Consider the following 21,530-nt stretch of genomic DNA (forward strand, 5'->3'; position numbering starts at 1 on the left):
TAAGGGACATTTCATGCTTTCAATTTACCAATAGGCCCACTCATTTGGCTTAAAATACATTGACAACTTATTCGTTGTCAGCTTTCCTGTCTTCCTTTTTTTCAATTTGCATTCTCAAACTCAGGATTTGGAAAGTGAAGTGAGTTTTATTTAAAAATATGGGTCTCTCAGCCAGCTATTTTGTAGTCAAACGGCCATAAAAACTGTAATTCTTATGCCTTTCCCGTCTTTATACTAATAAATATGGTCCCGTGAATCGTTATTGATGAAGTAATAGCAGGGGGTAGTTTAATTACACATTAATTACATTATACAAAACACAACAAAATAAGAACACAGGATTACATTTTGAAATTAAAGATTGTATCTAAAGGGCGGAAATAAATGTGATAACATATTAGGTGAAATACAAAATATGAATGAATAAATGTAGCTATATAATAATATAAAAACACAGTTAAGCAGAAAAGTATGATAGTTGGTAATAAAATTGTAATCAGAAAGAACAAAAACAAACATAATATCGGTCAATACTGTTTTGTCTTTAAATGGTTTTAAATTTAAGATCTGTTTGCCAAGCGGTTAATGTTGACCTATACTTTAAATTCCATTCTAGAAGGTTGATTTATATAAGTTACCATGGTAATTAACGACATACCCTCTTGTAATAGGATATCTGCACAAGTTACAGTGTAGAACTCGGATTAAATATTATGTACATCGGCCGTGTATTATACTTTTTAAATGTTAACTTTCAAATTTTTAAATACAATACAATCGTTTGTGTTTAATAACGCTCTTTAATGAGTGTATACTTATTTTGAATACACAATTTAATGAAAAAGTGAAAAATACACTGTTCTAAGAACCAACGTTTGTTAAAGGAAATGAGCTACACTGATGACTACTTATGTAATTGTATTCATCCTAATTTAGATAAACAATTTTGCTTTATAGAATTCGATTGTTTGTTGAGAGTAGATTTAAATACTTTGATCAATATTATTTCCTTCATGGTTAACCGATTCCCTGAGATCATTGGTTATATTATTCATAAAAGTCACAAATAAGTACTAGATTCACCTAATTAATAATATACCTACTAGTACTATACTAATAATTAATTCAACAGAATAATTCTGCAAACGTTTAAACATATTATTATTAAGTAATATTTCATGTTGATTACATTGTAAGCCCTATTCAGCATTATTGCGCTTAAAAAGTTTAAATACTATGACTAGACTATCCTACCATTTGTTAGTATATTTTATATGTGAAACTTTAGTTTCTAAAGATACAATAGTTTTTAAAATAACCGGCTCAGCTACAGTGATTAGGTTCACTTAGGTTGACTGGTCTCCCAAATTTGTATATGTATATACTGAAATAGACCGAATAAATAATGAAACTGTATAATATAAACTGTAATCATTAACTATCATAACTGGACGTACGATTCTGTTTCTTTATATTAATGAATTGATGGAGTTGACCTTATTCTATACATTTAAGACCAGTTACCATGGAAATTAATGACTACCTTCTTGTAATATGATCGGTACAAGTTGGGAGTCTAGCAAGCCGCACCATATTATGTTCAATAAGAACGTATTCTTCAGAATTTAGAAATAAACTAAGCATAATTACGCCATACAAATTAATTCGGAGGATTTAATTTAAGGAACATTTCATGCTTTCAATTTACCAATAGGCCCCCTCAATAGGCCTAATCTTCCTTTTTTTCAATTTGCATTCTCAAACTCAGGATTTGGAAAGTGAAGTGAGTTTTATTTAGAAATATGGGTCTCTCAGCCGTCTATTTTGTAGTCAAACGGCCATAAAAAAACTGTAATTCTTGTGCCTTTCCCGTCTTTATACTAATAATTAATATGGTCCCGTGCAATCGTTATTGATGAAGTAATAGCAGGGGATAGTTTAATTACACATTAATTACATTATACAAAACACAACAAAATAAGAACACAGGATTATATTTTGAAATTAAAGATTGTATCTAAAGGGCGGAAATAAATGTGATAACATATTAGGTGAAATACAAAATATGAATGAATAAATGTAGCTATATAATAATATAAAAACACAGTTAAGCAGAAAAGTATGATAGTTGGTAATAAAATTGTAATCAGAAAGAACAAAAACAAACATATATATCGGTCAATACTGTTTTGTCTTTAAATGGTTTTTAATTTAAGATCTGTTTGCCAACGGTTAATGTTGACCTATACTTTAAATTCCATTCTAGAAGGTTGATTTATATAAGTTACCATGGTAATTAACGACATACCCTCTTGTAATAGGATATCTGCACAAGTTACAGTGTAGAACTCGGATTAAATATTATGTACATCGGCCGTGTATTATACTTTTTAAATGTTAACTTTCAAATTTTTAAATACAATACAATCGTTTGTGTTTAATAACGCTCTTTAATGAGTGTATACTTATTTTGAATACACAATTTAATGAAAAAGTGAAAAATACACTGTTCTAAGAACCAACGTTTGTTATTAAAGGAAATGAGCTACACTGATGACTACTTATGTAATTGTATTTATCCTAATTTAGATAAACAATTTTGCTTTATAGAATTCGATTGTTTGTTGAGTGTAGTTAAATACTTTGATCAATATTATTTCCTTTATTAGACATTTAGATAAGATTTTAAAGTAAATATGCAATGATATGTTGTTTCCTCCCAGGTAAAAATTCCAGTTGAAGACCAGTTGGGAAATTTCCCAGTTGGGAATTTTCCCTGTTGTGAATTGAGACAATTACCAGTTGTGAATTTCCCAGTTGTGAATTTTCCAACTGGTCTGATAATCCCAGTTGTAAATTTTACCAGTTGTAAATTTCTCAACTGGTCCGATAATCCCAGTTGTGAATTTTCCAACTGGTCTGATCAATCCCAGTTGTAAATTTTCCCAGTTGTACATTTTTCCCAGTTGAGAATTTTCCCAACTGGTAAATTTCAGTACAAAAACAAATTACACAAACTACAGAACTTATTGTTTAACTCTTTATTTTATTAACTTTAATATTTACAATTACAGTAGTTACTTTCAATTCTGCAGTACTGTAGTTAATTACCCCACAAAGGTCTTAACGACCTGCATAACCCCTACATCTACACAAATGTCAGCATATCCCTGCCGTTTCCTTTTTACAGGTCCATGAAAATGGAGATCTAGCATTTATTCAGTAATATATTTATGAAGTTATGGCCACCTTCTTTATTTAGTCATGTTGACAAAATTAGTCCTGAAAGAGAAAAACCAAAACAAATTGATTAAATAAACAATATACTGGTAGTACAAGGAATAAATCAAATTCAAATCTCAAGTATCAATTTATATACTGTTTTACTGAAAAAGGAAGATGGAATCATATATTAATAGAAATGAAAGAATGATTATCCAAATTATGTTCTCTACAAGCAATAGAGAGAAATGGCGAACCGCGATGACGTCACTCAAATTTCACCGAGTGGGTATAGATTGTAAACAAACCATTTCGCCACATGTTTTTGTATGGGAAATTCCGATGGGTTGAGTTAAAAAGGAAGGTAGAAAAGAACGTTTAAAACACACATAATAGCAGTATCTTTTTTTTTTTGCAACACCCTTATCAATTTTAATGTTATATGGGCAAATCTTAACATATTTTATTTTAATTTGGATTGAATTAAGACGCGTTTTTGTTATATACTGTACCCAGCTCTAGGCCCTAGATAGTTGGCATGTATGCTGTAGTACCTCGAGCCTAGCACGGATTATCGGTTATTATAATAATAATAATATTGGAAATTCGTTATTGCGTACTGTACTCACTACTACTACTTTAGCTAGGGTGCTGCTAGGCGTCTCCTAGCTAGGTAGTAAGACTAAATAGAGCCTCTCTAGTAGATGTAGGCCTAGCATTAGTTTCAGCTTGACAACTGCCATTTTGTTATGTGGCTAGTGATGTTTCCTGCAGAGGGGCTACCGCCAGTAATGATGCTTGATAACACCATTCTGCTATAATACTATAGGCCAAGTCTAAGTAGACCTACAGATATGAGATATTTTTAGGAATATGATTGTGAATGATGGATGACTTTTATACATATTTCATTGTTTTATTGTGTAAATACACAAATACAACAAGAATTATGAGCGTTACAGCAACAACATTGGTTAGACAACGCCATGATTCACGTGTATAAACATAGGAAATGTGTCGCCCTCAACGGTTTGTTATGATTTTATACCCACTCGGATTTTAGACGTCGGTTCGCCATTTCTCTATATTGAAGATAAGTATCATTTCACTTTAGTTTGTCCCTTTTATTCAGATATTAGAACTAAATATATTTTCATTTTATACAAATAACCCCTCTAAATTAAAATATATTTATCTTATGTCTACTACAAATATCTCATTACTAAGCTTGGAAAATATATATATTTTTTTCATTTTAACGTAGAACAGAATTCTTAAACGCACTCTAATGTTATTGATTGAATTGTTACATTGTATATTATTTGGGCCAAAGGCCATATAAATAACTATTTTCTTGGATCATTCCAAGAAAGAAAGTATACATAAATATATTTACCCTTCAAATTGTACTGCTGTACTTTTTTGGTTGGTTTATAGCCTTGTTGGAATGTTGGTTGTATTCAAGTAAACTGGAAATCACCTGCAATTGTGTATGAAAAAAATTGAAGGAAAATTAAAAAATATAGGATATTTAGTTTAAGGAAACGGAGACAGACTAAAACAGCATGGATTAGTTTGCTTTATTATTAGATTAGTAGGCTAGCCTAGGCTTAGGATATGTTAAAATAGCAGCCATGCATGTCATCACGACACTAGCTAGAGTAGTACAACAACAATAATAATACAACATGCAGAACAGTAGTACTACTGTACCTAGTTTGGGCCTACAACTACTAGAGGCCTAGGGCTAGCTAGACTTTAGATAGAGGCCTAGGGCTAGACTTTAGAGGCCTCCTAGCCTAATAGGCCAAAATAACAAAAGTGATCATGAATGAATGGAAATAAATCTCGTTTGTGTGGTAATGACATGTAGGCTAATAATAGGTTAATAATATAGTATTGTTGGGCTTTGTTTCTAGCCTACTATAGGCTAGTACTATGTAGAGGCCAATAAGACAATTTGCGGTCGTACACAGCCATGTAATCAATCAGCTAGCAAGGTGGGTCAAGCCAAGGCTGAAGCGCCTAGCTTACTAGCCAGCATGCAGCGAGCGGCGAGGCCTCCATTTTGTTGTCGATCTTTGATCATAGTTTGTAGGCCTATGCCTATAGTAATAAGAGATAATAATAGACATATATGTCAGGCCTACCTTTTATAAAACAGCAAGATTTGTGCCTCATCCTTAATTTGATGCGATTAGCCAAATAATACCCATTCTAGACCTGGCATCTCTGTGCTGCGTGATCGCCGATTTTGCCGCCGAGCTACACTGGCACAAAAACAAAGGGAGCCGTTTTTGGCTGTTGGCTTGCAGTTTTCTGATTGGTTGTTTACGGTCTGCCGGCCTATACGACGCATGCTCCATTATTTTCAAAAAGTTGTGCAGTATTTCTTATTCTTTACTCGATTTTATTTGATATAATTTAAATAATTGTTTGTTGCAATAATATAGGATTACAAATAATAATATTAATTATATTTTGAATGGTAATTACGGACCATGCTTCTATTCCCGTCACCTCAACCCAGAACACCCCCCCCCCCACCTCTCCCCTGGGTCCTCTCCCGGTCCCGTACTCCCACGACGTACACGTACACCCAGCCATCCGCTTTCGCTCTTCTCCGAATTCCCTTGGTTGTTAGGAAAAAAACTAGTTGCAAAACCAATTGAAACAACCAGTTGCCCGGTTGAAAAACCGATTGGACCAGTTGACTAGTTGAACTCAGTTGAGCTTTGGGAATACCAGTTGGCCAGTTGGAAAAACCAGTTGACCTGTTGAAAAACCAGTTGACCAGTTTGAAAAACCAGTTGACCAGTTTGAAAAACCAGTTGACCAGTTGAAAAACCAGTTGACCAGTTGAAAAACCAGTTGACCAGTTGGAAAAACCAGTTGACCAGTTGAAAAACCAGTTAGACCAGTTGAAAAACCAGTTGACCAGTTGTTAAAACCAGTTAGACCAGTTGAAAAACCAGTTGACCAGTTGTTAAAACCAGTTGAACCAGTTGGAAACCAGTTAGACCAGTTGAAGACCAGTTGGACCAGTTGAAATTTCCAACTGTTCTCAACTGGAATTTTTACCTGGGCTGTTGTTGTATTCATTAATGCGAATTGCCAAATGCATGGGGGACTTACAATTAATTCCTTTAATCTTTGCATTATCTCCTGATATAGTGTAGTTAGTTTATACCTCCATGGTTTAAACTACACACATGATGTTAGCTATTTCAAATCCACTATAAAATACTATTTATAATGCGATGTAAATGGCGAATGTAATAATATGAAATTATGGAAATTTTAATTCACGACTGCTTTGATCTCACTCTCCACTAATATACCAAAATGAACAATAATTGATCTTTTGATTAAGAAAATTTAACTAGCAGCCAACGTTTCACCAATGAAAATTACTGTCAAACCCAAGAAAATATCATAGGTGCGCCTACTTTTTTTTATTTGTATTATTTATATGTACTACACAAATGTTATAATGTAAAAGAAAAATACTAGTGTCAAGTTTTTTTAAAAATTAACTTAGGCGCACTTTTAGTAAAAAAATGTTGTAAATGTATTATAGAACCATAGGCATCATATTTTGAAAAAATAAAAATGTCCAAATCATCTAAAATTCTAGTAAAGTACCCAATTTTTATACTAAAGATAAATAAATACATATAAAATCATTGTACCAAATTTGAACAAAATTGAAATTGGTTAAGTATTTTTCCGCGATGGTATTTTAATTATGTTTTTACAGTTTTATTTTATCCAAATAATACTAAATATCTATTACTAATAAAAATCTAACTTTCCGATATATTGTATTAACATTTTGGAATTAAATACTCTTTTATGAGTGGAACACACTTATGCTATTAAATATTAAATGTAATGTAATTATTAGTCATTAATTAGATATTATTTGACTTTTTTTTCCCGTTAATTGAAACCTACGCGAAATAATATGAGAGGACGCTGTTTTACTGGTAATAGATATGGTTATTGTGTGTTCTATTCTTCCGCTCGAGTATTCTTTAACCCCACAGGCTACATCGTTTAAATAGCGAGATCATAAATATTTTTGTATTCTTATACTATAGGAAAGGTAATTCCATTTTGCTAAAGGAACCTTTAGAAATACAATAGCTTTTATTTATTTGTAGTTTATTCAACAAGAAACGAAAACTAAATATCTAAATAAATAAAGTATAGACATAATTAATTGAATTAATAAGTACTTTTAGTACGATAAAATGTATTACCAATGGGCAAAATGTGTAGCATTGATGCCATAAAAAATAAATTGACGAGTCTCGGTAAATATGTAGGCTTAGCTCGTGGTTCAGTGTAGCGGAGGAAATTCACTTTAGCTGCGTATCCTTATCACCACTCCGCGATAGAAATTGGCCTAACGGGTAGGCCTAGGACTTGTAGTGTGGGGGGCCTAGCAAGTCAAGTAGAAAGTGCCTCGGCCAACCTACGTTCCCTAGTAGGTAGAAGGTTAAGTTAGACCATGCCATTTAGGCCTACTATAGCGCAAACAATTTCTGGTGGTTCTACTTTTTTATTTGTATTAAATGATTTATCAAAGCCTAGGCCTATAGCCTACTTATACTACCTAGTAATGAACTAAGAATTACTTCGACGGGAAAATATTTATCGACGGAGCAAAAAATATCTCCATTCTTAAACAATAAGTTGACGAGTCTCAAAAAGTGTAGGCCTCTTTTGCGTGGGGAAATTTATTGATGTTGTATTGTATAAATTGTACTGTTAGAATAGCTAGTAGTAGGAGCTAGTTTTTTTGGAATGTGGAAGGATGTTTTCGTATCAAATTAGATTTGGATACAAATTGTTTTTTTTTCTAAAGACGTGGTTGCAATACAATCATGTAATTATGATAATAAGAGGCCTACTAGGGTAGGCATGACAGATCTGTTTTATTCTTCTTTCTTTTATGGGAACGAGATTTTTAGGGTTTTGGGGGGGGGGGGGGGAGGGGCTGGGGCCTAACAGGCTAGTAGTATTAGTAGGCCTAGGCCTATATTTATATAAATTTTTGTTCGGAAATAAAATACATAGTTTATAAACACAAATTATTCTATAAAAATATAAATAGGCCTAAATATAGTAAAAAACCCTAATTTAATGTAAGTTTGTTTTTTGTAAGACGCGCGCACAGATTGAAGGAGACATTTATAAAAATAGTCATTTGTTTGCGCTTTTAATAGCGTATAATTTAAGTAATTGTTATTAAGATTGTTGTTCAAAATAACTCTTAAATTGAGGGCGCGATCGACAAACCCGTTAAATTATCCAGAGAGGGCGTACTCCAGACTAAAAAGTGATTCCAACAGGAGGGGGAACCAACAAGATGCCGGCCGTAAATGTGTTCAAAAACATTATTTAATATAAAAAATACTAATCTAATATAATAATCAAAACACAATATGTTACGTTAATAAATAACATAAAAACTACGTTATTATAATACGTTTTTATAACATTATTATTACATCTTAAAATAACGTTATTTTATAGTTTGTACTTTACGTTTTTACAACGTGTTTGCCGAACGTTTGCTTTGAACGTTGTATAAATGTTATATTTGGAGTTAATCAAGACTTTAAAATGTTATGTTAATAAGTAACATAAAATATACGTTATTATAATACGTTTTTATAACATTATTATTACATCTTAAATTAACGTTATGTTATAGTTTGCATTTTACATTTGTACAACGTATTTCACAAAGTTTGTCTTAAACGTTGTATAAGTGTTATACTTGTACGTTATTAAGACGTTAAAACGTTACGTTAATAAATAACATTAAAACTAAGTTATTAAAAAACGTTTTTATAACATTATTGTTACATCTTAAATTAACGTTAGTTTATAGTTTGTTTTTTACGTTCGTATAACGTATTTCTGAACGTTTGTCTTGAACGTTGTATAAATGTTATATTGATACGTTATCAAGTCGTAAACATGTTACGTTAATGAATAACATATAAACTACGTTATTATAATACGTTTTTATAACATTATTATTACATCTTAAGTTAACGTTAGTTTATAGTTTGTATTTTACGTTCGTATAACGTATTTCTGAATGTTTGTCTTGAACGTTGTATAAATGTTATGTTGGTACGTTATCAAGACGTAAAAATGTTACGTTAATGAATAACATATAAACTACGTTATTATAATACGTTTTTATAACATTATTATTACATCTTAAATTAACGTTAGTTTATAGTTTGTATTTTACGTTCGTATAACGTATTTCTGAACGTTTGTCTAGAACGTTGTATAAATGTTATATTGATACGTTATCAAAACGTAAAAATGTTACGTTAATGAATAACATATAAACTACGTTATTATAATACGTTTTTATAACATTATTATTACATCTTAAATTAACGTTAGTTTATAGTTTGTATTTTACGTTCGTATAACGTATTTCTGAACGTTTGTCTTGAACGTTGTATAAATGTTATATTGGTACGTTATCAAGACGTAAACATGTTACGTTAATGAATAACATATAAACTACGTTATTATAATACGTTTTTATAACATTATTATTACATCTTAAACTAACGTTAGTTTATAGTTTGTATTTTACGTTCGTATAACGTATTTCTGAACGTTTGTCTTGAACGTTGTATAAATGTTATATTGGTACGTTATCAAGACGTAAAAATGTTACGTTAATGAATAACATATAAACTACGTTATTATAATACGTTTTTATAACTTTATTATTACATCTTAAATTAACGTTAGTTTATAGTTTGTATTTTACGTTCGTATAACGTATTTCTGAACGTTTGTCTAGAACGTTGTATAAATGTTATATTGATACGTTATCAAGACGTAAAAATGTTACGTTAATGAATAACATATAAACTACGTTATTATAATACGTTTTTATAACATTATTATTACATCTTAAATTAACGTTAGTTTATAGTTTGTATTTTACGTTCGTATAACGTATTTCTGAACGTTTCTCTTGAACGTTGTATAAATGTTATATTGGTACGTTATCAAGACGTAAAAATGTTACGTTAATGAATAACATAAAAACTACGTTATTATAATACGTTTTTATAACATTATTATTACATCTTAAGTTAACGTTATTTTATAGTTTGTATTTTACGTTTTTATAACGTATTTTTCAAACGTTAGGTCTGAACGTAATATAATTGTCACATGTAAACGTTATTAAAACGTGAATATGTTACGTTACTATACAACAATAATCAAACGTTTCTCAATTACGTAAATAAAACGTTGTGAAAACGTTTTTGTAATAACGTAATTTTATTCACATTATGTAACGTTTTAATGACGTTGTGACAATGTACTTTTGTAATGTTATTATCGAAAACCAAACTATAACGTTCGCGAATGTTGTCATAACGTTATGTGTTTGCTGGGTTTATTCGAATTGTTGTGATGTGTTGTTGCAATGCAATACTTGTGTATTATGCGCATGTGGTAGGGCGTTATACGACAAAATAAATAAACACCCGAGGCGTATATTCGAGAGCAGGGTAGGGGATTTAAAAAAATGACCTATTTTAACCAACCCCAAAACTAATTTTGCTTCCAAAGTACTACTAGTGGTCCATACAGAACCTACTATAGTTGATTGTATCTTGCCCTTGTGTCCTTCCTTATTTTCACCATCACTTACACTTTCTCGACTGTTTGCAGATCACTGAGACTCAAGACGGAAATGTCGAGGACCCACTATGTGACTTCAGTTTCAGGATCAAACTGCTGTTTCACATTGATAGCTCCGAATCAAAAAAAAGGATCAAAATTTCTTATAGGGTAGACAAAGCAGCTCAAACTTAATCACAAAAGCTGTTTCTGGGTGGTTTAGATGCTCGGCTAACAATCCCAGGGCCATGGGTTCAAATCCTGTCATCCAGGATTTGTTTTTCTCATGACAGCTATACTCCCAAATAGTTGTAATAAGACTGTACATGGCCTCTCCAAGAGACTTGTCTCCAAACTCTACAAAAATCATTCAAATGTATTAGGGAAAAAAATGACTGAACTAATATTATTAAATTATTAAATTATATTGCTTGCATTATACACGCTTTGAAATCAATATTGATTTTGTAATCAGTATTAAAAGAAGTTTTTTTTTACACTTATTAAAGTTTAATATTATTTAATAGTGATCTGTAATACACGACACCTCTGAGTTACTAAATAAATTAACTATGTGCAATTATGTCTACTATGTCTAATTTCATTCAGTCGTACAACCATAAAAAGGTAACTAAAGTGAGCAGGTACAAAGCATTACCATTGCGACAATGCACGAACAAAAAAATAACTTAAATAGAACAAGGCCATACATAGCTGCAGTCGTGCGCTCAAGTTAGTGTTTACCGACCAACCGACCGACATATTGAGCTGTAGAGTCGCATTGCTGTATACTGGATATGGTGCGAAGAATCCCAATTAGCTTACTTCCTCAACCCAAATGAGTTGACCAATGATAAGAGATAGTTCAAATAATCCATCGCTTGTGATTGGTCAAATAAACTGCGTTGCGCTTAGCTGTACGTCCTTACGTTAGAGCCCTGGTATTGGGAACTAAGCTATATAGGAAGCTTTCGATTTGCGACGACCGACGATCATTACATAATAGAAGTTCACTGTGTGTAGGCCTATGAGTGAATATTGGGACGTGTTTCCTCAGTCATCCACGCCAATACCTGAGGGGAGGGGGGGGGGGGGGTGTTTGGTGGAGACACCGACAATTGTAAATGCGGAATCCCCCATTCTCAATCATCACTGTTGTTCCAGCAACGTAAAATTTGCCCAGGTTGCAAAGATAAAATAATTGAAAAACGGCGCTGGTGGTCCACCCGGAAATGGCACTTTGCATTATGAAAAAAAAATATAGCTGAGCTAAGATCATTTAAAAAAGAAAAATTAGCTGCTATTTTAACAAGTTTCATGACTTTCAGGTAGGGACTTAATAGAACAAAATACAATAAAACATGAATTTTAGAGTTGGTCAGGCGAATCTTGAAATAGTATATACTTCAAAGTTAGTGTTTCTTCATAAGAAAAAGCAAGTATTTTTTAATGTACTAATCAAGTTCTAATATTCTATACACATTTTTCATGTAGGCTAGTGGGCCTACTAGACAGGCCTAAAAGTGGACCTTTTGACGTGTTATTATCATTAATCTTTAATTACATTTGATTTTCAGTGGTTATTTGATAGTGAAAATAGAACAAGATGATGTAAAAGTTACAGATTCAGACGATAACCATCGTAGCAGACTGTTGTATGACGTCAGTCGAATACAATAAATCACAATAGTGTCTGTATTAGGAACATCAACATAAAGTAGATCTTATAGGCTTCAACTAAAGTATGTCGAGGAGTTTCTGCGTGAGGTAGCGCTTTTAGCGTTACATTTATATATTGGCAATGGACAATGCTGTAATACCAAAGGACATGATACATCTGAATGCCTTTTTACCTAATGTTGTTCCACTACTGTCTTTAGATGTTCTCCAGCCATTGTTACAAGATAACCTACAGGTAAGCATGTGGTACATATAGGGACTATACTATACCATTTATAAGTCGTGGTAGAAGACTTAGTACCCACTCCATAACTAAAATTTACTCTTTAAGAACATGTTTGTATTCCCATATTTGAAAAATTCCATTTCTTCTTGTCATTTGTTAAATGCAATCAATAGATTTCAATTGAAGTTTGTCCTAACACAATTCTAATTTTAAAGAATATATGAACGTACGTACAATTTTAAGCGACATTTACTAATACTACATAACCTATTGTATGGAGCACAAAAACAAAATGGAGATATCTGCACAAAGACCTCTGTAGTATTATGAGGTTAATTAAGAAAATATAAATATTACAAAATGATGGTACTAAAACAGTTTATCAGTTTATCCATATTCATTCGTTGTTTTTAGGTTAAACTTGGAAAGGGTGCATTTGGTGAAGTATTGTTCAATCGTCTTGGTGGAGAAAATGGTGAACTTGTCGCTGTGAAAAGGTGCTTATTAGCTGACAATGACAAGATACCAATAAGCTTCAAGTAAGCATTGAAGCAAGAACTCAGATGATGTTGTCTGCTGAGATATGCGACGTGTTCCCGCGTGTTTATGGTACCTGCACATACGGCACGAGGGATGGGATCATAATGAAATTTATTGGGGATTGATCAACATTCGAAACTGTAACGTTATACGATGTTATTACCAAGAACATGGTTTATCTATCTTTAACTGATGGATTTCACTGCGCACTAGATATTGTAATTGGAATCAAATCAAATCTATGCAGACATTTGGTTTGATTCACAACGATCTAGCAAGCAGAAATATACTTCTACATAAAGTCGATCACCACTGGGCAGCAAAGATTACGGACTTTGTCTGTGTGTGTTCATCGGCCGTTCCTTACGACGTACAATTGAATGACACACCAGTAGACGAAAGAATGGGGCGGATTATCAAATACCGCGAATACGCGCCGGAACGATTTTATCCGGAGTCGCATTTGCGTCAGATATTTACAGCCTAGGAATCACGATTGTCAACATTGCTGATCATGTCAACTCCAACTTTCTACGCGTATCCGGATATTCACCCCCTGGACATTTACCTCCGGAAAACTACCCCTCGGACAACCACAACCTGGACAACTACCCCCTTAGGACAACTACCCCTTTAGGACAACTAACCCCCGGACAAATACCCCAGGACAACTACCCCCTTAGGACAACAACCCCTTAGGACAACTACCCCCTGGACAACTACCCTCCGGACAATTACCTCCTAGGAACAATTATCCCCCGGACAATTACCCCCCCCCCCCGGGTAATTACCCCGCGGACAACTACCTCTGACACAATACTCTCCGTAGGACAACTACCTCCTGAACCTGGACAATACTCCGAGGGCAAATAATCTTTTAGGACAACTACCTCCGTAGGACAACTAACTACTGGACAACTAACCCCTGGACAACTATCCCCCGGACAATTACCCCCTATGAACAATTACCCCCTGACAATTTCCCCCGGACAATTACCCCCCCCCCACCCCGGGTAATTACCCCGCGGACAACTACCTCCTGGACCTGGACAATACTCCGAGGGCAAATAATTTTTTAGGACAACTACCTCCGTAGGACAACTAACCCCTGGAAAACACCCACCCAGACAACTATCCCTTTAGAACAACTACTCCCCGGACGGACAACTACCACCCAGACGGACAACTACCACCCAGACCATTCAACAACTTGACTCTGCATCAGTGTATAATAGGAATTAATAACTATATTTTAATTCGTTACTTTGACGAATTACTATTCATTATTGTAAACAAAAGTAAAAGATTGAGTCCTAAGGGAGGGGGTAGTTGTCCGGGGGGTAGTTGACCGGGGGGTAGTTACCCGGGGGTAGTTGTCCTAAGGGGGTAGTTGTTCGGGGGGTTGTTATCCTAAAGGGGTAGTTGTCCTAAGGGGGTAGTTGTTCGGGGAGTAGTTGTCCTAAGGGGGTAGTTGTCCGGGTGGTAAATATCCGGGGGGTAACTGTCTAGGGGGTAAGTGTCCTAGAACCCTTTCTACAATGTGTTGGTAAATTATGCTCGAGTACGGATCCGAAAGAATTGAGTATATAAAAGCGAGGTTGTTATCAGGAATCAAATATATTCGATAAAATACAGTACATGATAGAGTTGAAGAATTTCATAAATATAACTTACCAAAAATCATCATAGTTTTTAAAAGGTTTCTATTGTTTAGATATTGTTAATATCTATAACATCAAATTTGCCTTATAATAACACATGATTCAAATAAACTGCAAAGATTTTCTATTAATATTCGAAAGCTACTAGACACTGAATAGAAACAATATACCACTTATGTTAACAGGTTTAGTTTTTTTTAAAGCCAGACAATTGGTCAAGGATCATAACTATACGTCTGCGTGACGAAGAGATTAGTTATTTATCAGATATCACAAGCGACGAGTGGGGTTGGTGAGCACCATGCCAAAATACGCAAAAAAAAATTGCCAAAATACGCAAATTGAGGGCGCTATGCTCTGCCTAAATACAGAGCCATAATTATATAGAGAGAGTTTCGACATTGAATGGATAGGATCAGAAGCCGTGTTTGTGTCCAACTATTCCTATGTAGCGTATGGAGTTGAGTCTTTTGTTTTGAAAATGTATAACGTTCAAATAATAAAAAAATTATAAAGTTACTGCAAACATGATTTTAAATAACAAAAATAGCAATTTCGCAACGGCTCTGGTTGTGCGCTCCATGCACGCTCTACGGGTGCGCGTTTAGTTTGTACAGCGATTCTCTATAGTAATGCATTGTTTTTACATTTTGTTGTTTAAAATCATGTTCGCAGTAACTTTATGATTTCGTTATTATCTTAACAAAAACCTTTAAACATATTGATTGTTTTGATATTAAATTCGATATTTAAAGCCTTGTGAATGTTATACATTTTTAAGCAAATGACTCGACTCCATACGCTACATAGGCATAGTTGGACACAAACATGACCGGCGTGCACACCACGTGACTTTCTAAAATCCATGAACGCAATGCCGTAACTCTCTCTATATATATGGCTCTGCCTAGCCTAAATACGCAAATCATGCCAAAACACGCAAATCTGCTTTGCCAAAATACGCAAATCATGCCAAAATACGCAAATTGAGGGGGCGCTATGCTTTGCCAAAATACACAAATGATGTCAAAATACGCAAAGTGAGGGCGTTTTATACTTTCTAAAATCCGTGAACGCAATGCCGTAACTCTCTCTATATATATGGCTCTGCCTAGCCTAAATACACAAACCCTTCCAAAAAAAACAAATCTGCTTTGCAAAAATACACAAATCATGCCAAAATACGCAAATCAGAAAGGAGCAAATGGCAAAGCATAGCCAAAGCAAAACGCCCTCAATTTGCGTATTTTGGCATGATTTGTGTATTTTGGCAAAGCATAGTGCCCCCTAAATTTTCGTATTTTGGCATGATTTGCGTATTTTGGCAAAGCAGATTTGCGTATTTTGGCAAAGCAGATTTGCATATTTAGGCATGATTTGTGTATTTTGTCAAAGCATAGCGTCCTCAATTTGCGTATTTTGGCATGATTTGCGTATTTTGGCAAAGCATAGCGCCCTCAATTTGCGTATTTTGGCATGATTTGCGTATTTTGGCAAAGCATAGCGCCCTCAATTTGCGTATTTTGGCAAGGTACTCACCAACCCTAATGCCAGCGACGGACTATCGGAACTGTTGCTTGTCATTGGTCAATTCGCTTGCCTTGCGTCTCAGTTCGTTGCGTCAAGGTATTTTATTTTGAATCCGCCCATGGGTTTAAAATCGACGGTTCATGCGCAATTACAATTTGTAAACAAATGGAGTAAGATAGAAAATAACAAAATACAATTAATTATTATTAGGAGTAATTTGTTAAAAAATATTTATAATTATATAAATTTAAGGGCATAGAGGAACACCATATAGAACCTCATCTGAACCCCTTTTTAAACGTCTTGGTATATTAAAATTAACGGATATCCACAATGTTCAAGTTGCCAGTTTTATGTTTAATTATTTTAAAAACCAACTTCCTATTTCTATGATTGATATGCTCTGTAAACGTACCAAATTTCACAATTACAATTTAAGAACTTCTCATTTAAACATTCCTTTTGCTAGACTTACAAAAACTAAATTTTTTATAACTATATCAGGTCCTAATTTGTGGAATCATATCCCACCAAATATCAAAACGTCAATATCATTATTTACTTTCCGAAAAAAGTTAAAGAATCATTATATATCTAAATATTATACTGCTTAGTTAATATGCTTATTATCATTATTTATACTCACTATTTATGTCTTACACAAAATATTAGTTGTTGTTTATTATTGCAATCTTTAATCTATACTATATATAATGTATATATAGTATATACTATATATATACTGGAATTATAATTTATGTATACATATTTTTTTTTCATTTACCAATATCGGTAGTTATTTCATTTATAATTATCATGAAACTATTGAAATATAATTTAAATAATTTGTATAAAGAAGAGGTTAGTTATGTTATTATACTGTAATTTTTTATCCTAAATTATATAATTATATATTCTAGGTTATTTTTATTTTTTTAGTAATGTGTTTTGTTATGGGTCCCTACGAGACAAGTTTTTAACTTCTAGAAGGGATCCATGATAATAATGACTACCAATTACTGCTTTATCTATGTTCACTTTAATATCTTTTTTCTATTTTGTATATATTCATTCATTATTATCTAAATAAATATTATCTGAATCTGAATCTGAATCTGAAAACAAAAATAATAATTGTTTAAACGTATAAGATGAGGAATAAAGCCACCCAACAAGATTTGAATCCAGATTCTTTTGCTTAATATGGAGACATTTTATGGTATGGTTCAATTTATTTGGATGGCTCAAGTAGGCCTACTCCAACCTTGTTGAATTGAATAATTCAGGAAACTAATAATAATAGTCCTATACGGATATAGTAATCGTTGTTAAGGCGTGAATATAAAATTTATAATAGTTTCCGCTTTATATTTACGACGCACCAAAACACGTACCTATATCCAAGAGCGACTTCTTTTGTTCTTGAACCTTACCTTTTGTCTATGTTTCTCCATATTTCACTTATATATATATATCTAATGATTAGGACTTCTGCATGTCAAGAAAGCGGTTCGAGTTCGAGTCTCGGTTGGGGCGCCTTTTTCTCATTCTCACAGATTTCCTCATCTTTATCGTCGTTTCAAATTAATTAATTAAATATCAGTATATATCACCGGGCAGTTTAGAATTAATGTTCTTTGCTTGATTTGTTTATATGTATAAAAGTATCTCTTCGGAGATCCCGCCTCGTGAATAAAAATAGTAAAAGATGAGGGCGTATCAATTTGATCTCTGGTGCGCGTGCGTACAACTGAGGACTAGTGCTGTTCCGCCGTACCACGCCGAGAATGTTAAAGAGTCGCTATCCAATCGAGTTTGATCAATACCATGAAAGCCCCAGTGGTCTAATGGCTAGGACATCTGCATATCAAGCAGGCGGTCCGAGTCCGAGTCTCGGTTGGGGTGACTTTTTCTCATTCTCACAGATTTCCTCATCTTTATCGGTTCAAATTAATTAATTAAATTTCAGTATATCACCGGGCGGTTTAGAATTAATGTTAATAATTGACTACATAAATCATCGTGTCTATTCAATCGTTTCTGTAAACGATGTATTACTGTATAGTCCTGTGGTACAGTTGTTTAGGCTGAAATTACTGTACTGTGTATTCGAGAACTAATAATTGTCTTATTACATGTAGAGTGTAAAATACAGAATGAACCTGGGGCGGATCCAGAGGGGGGTGGGGAGGGGTGGGGGGTCCACGGGGTCCGGAACCCCCCCTAAATGTTAAGGGTGCCCTTTTTTTAGAGGTTCAATATTTTATTCGTGTGACATATTTGTGTGTACAGAGTAGGCTACACTAACCCCAAAAATAAAAACAGAAATTTATCACAATGAGCGCGATGTTAAGTTACGGCGGCCGATCAAAGAGCATCGTGAGAGGTGGTGACGCGTGATGATCTCTACTTAAACTTCTAAAAATAGATCGTTTCACATACTACAGAGGGCGCATGTAAACTTTTTACGATTCAACTCCGCGTACGTTACCATGCGCGATATGTCATTGACGCGATTATTTGTCCATTGGTAAACACATTTTTATGTATTATTATTCTGAAAATAATTGAACTGTAAACATAATTCTTTTGAGTATTTGTTTATTTACATATCTTTCCATCAGATCAACTATTTTTTATTTCCATTAAATCCAACCAAACATGTAAAAAATGTAGTTAAAATATCGTACTATCTAGCGCGTACGACCATACGGGGGGGGGGGGGGCTGTGGCTCAAATACTCAATACCTGATGTGCCCTTTTTATCGGCGGACCCCCCCTCTAAAAAATGTCTGGATCCGCTCCTTTCAAAGGAGTCGAACAACAAGGAAAACATGTAAAATATGGAATAACGTAGGCCTACCCACTGAAATTAAACATTCTCCAACAATTCCTTCATTTAAAGGTTTATATCGATCTCATTTCTTTTCACAAAACTAAAACCTTTTCCCACAATTTATTTTGTATTTAAGACAGTACCTCAATGTAAAATAGGTTTATCTTTTACCTGATTGTGTAATCCTCGATAAATATGGCGAAAACTCAAGATATCTGAGTTTTCTAGATCTAAACAACTCAAATACCTGACTTTTCTAGATCTAGAAAACTCAGATGTCAATATCTCTAGAATGGATCTAGAAAAATCAGATCATCATAGTATGATTGGTTTGTAGGTCATTTGGATCATTCCAATATTAATCAGAATGTAGGTGAATTGAAATACTAGAGGGTGTTATTGAAACTGATTACTGTGTACGTTTTCTTACTAATATTGTAACATGTACTTAGCGGCCTACGGCTTAAATCATAAAAAAAAAATACAGTGCACGTTACCGTTAAAATGTAGGCTTAAAATTAGGTATGTACGAGTTGGTGTGGGTACGAGTTATTTGAGGAACGAGTTAGCCAAGTTGGGAATAGGTACAAGTTATTTTGGGTACGATTTGACCACTTCTAGCCTAGTACCCGGGCCAGGCCTACTCTGCGCGATACATCGCGATAGCGGCCACACGTTGAGCCTTGAATTGAGTTTGCTTAGCTAGGCTAGGCCTAAATGCTAAGCCTACATTTTAAAAGGTGTATACTGTATTTCTTTATGATTTAACATAGGCCGCTACTACAAGTTACAAGTTACAATAATTATTATTATTATTAAGAAAACGAATAATACTGTAATATTTCAAACAAGCTACCCTCTGATAATAATAGAACGATCCATTTGATGATCTGGGTTTTCTAGTTCCAAAATGAAAACTCAGATCTTGATATCTGAGTTTTCTAGATCTAGAAAACTCAGATATATCTGAGATCTGAGTTTTCTAGATCTGAATTTTCTAGACACTCATAATGAACACATGAGTAGAAATAAAATAAAATCCTTTTTCCTATTGTTTATACCCGGTTTATGCATTACGTTATTTACAGATATTAATCAAGCATAACGGATGTAAATAGCGCCACCAAATTACTCTATTACATAATATGATGTTTTTCTCGTCAAATTAAATTAAGCTCAATTCCTACATTTTGTTATTCTATTCCTTGAAAACATACTTTGTATTTGGGGGTAAGCCTAGATTGTCCAAGTACAACCCAACTTCGACAAGTAAAATAGGTTCTTATTGGTGCTTATAATATGCACAAATATAAAAACCCTTTTATCAATTGAAGTTATCAAATAAATATAAAGTCAGATATTAGATATATCGTTATGATTTTCGTTTCTACTACATTATATATAAATCCAAAGGCAAATTACTGAAAAAAATGACAATGCTGTGGGTATCAGTGGCTGGATCTCAATGGAGATACAAAAATAAAAAGCGAAAAGCTAAATCAAAACGATAAAGTAAACAGCCAGAAAAGTTAGCAGAGCTAACATTATATCTATATATAAAAAATTTTTCACAAGAAGTTAAAATTATTGGCCATTCTTCTCGGTATAAGAACATTAACAGTTTTGAATAGCAGCAGAGAAATGTACTTTATTTTATGTGGATTATTATAAATAAAAGTGAATATATATAAGTATATAGCTGTACTAAGCAAAATTGTATGTTGCAAGTAAGAAATCCAGAGATTACGACACATTGTAGTAGCTATTATAATATTGGAAAGTATAGGCCCATTAACGCGTATTATTTTATCATTTAAACAGTTAATGTTAAGTTGCGGTATGACGTTGGCTGAATATACTGGTATCATTTGGTCACCAAGCTATCCTGATCCATACAAAAAAAATGTCGACTGTGAAGCTGTAATCCAAGCAAAGAACTCACAGGTTGTACAACTTACTCTCGAAGAATTTAAAATTTCAATAATGGTAAACGACCAAAACATCCAGGCCAGAATGTCCTTCTAAAACCGTTTTACCCGAGTCATTATCATTCCGAGAACTATCGCCTACACTTCCTAAAAGGGAAGCGAGTTAACCCTCTAGTTCCTTAAGTAGTGGTTAACTGTACTGTTTTAATCATTTTAAGCAT

At 33.6% G+C, this 21,530-nt stretch overlaps 1 long non-coding RNA gene across 1 annotated transcript; it reads right to left on the minus strand.

Moving 5' to 3' along the window:
- Positions 1-3,045: 3,045 nt before the first annotated feature.
- LOC140054832 (uncharacterized) lies at positions 3,046-5,519 on the minus strand. Its single transcript, XR_011846577.1, has 3 exons — positions 5,373-5,519; positions 4,619-4,702; positions 3,046-3,282 (listed from the first exon to the last, which is right to left on the minus strand). It is a non-coding gene; the product is annotated as an uncharacterized lncRNA (long non-coding RNA).
- Between the last annotated feature and the right edge of the window lie 16,011 nt (positions 5,520-21,530).

This window comes from Antedon mediterranea, chromosome 7, assembly GCF_964355755.1.
Source record: "Antedon mediterranea chromosome 7, ecAntMedi1.1, whole genome shotgun sequence".
Taxonomy (NCBI): Eukaryota; Metazoa; Echinodermata; class Crinoidea; order Comatulida; family Antedonidae; genus Antedon; species Antedon mediterranea.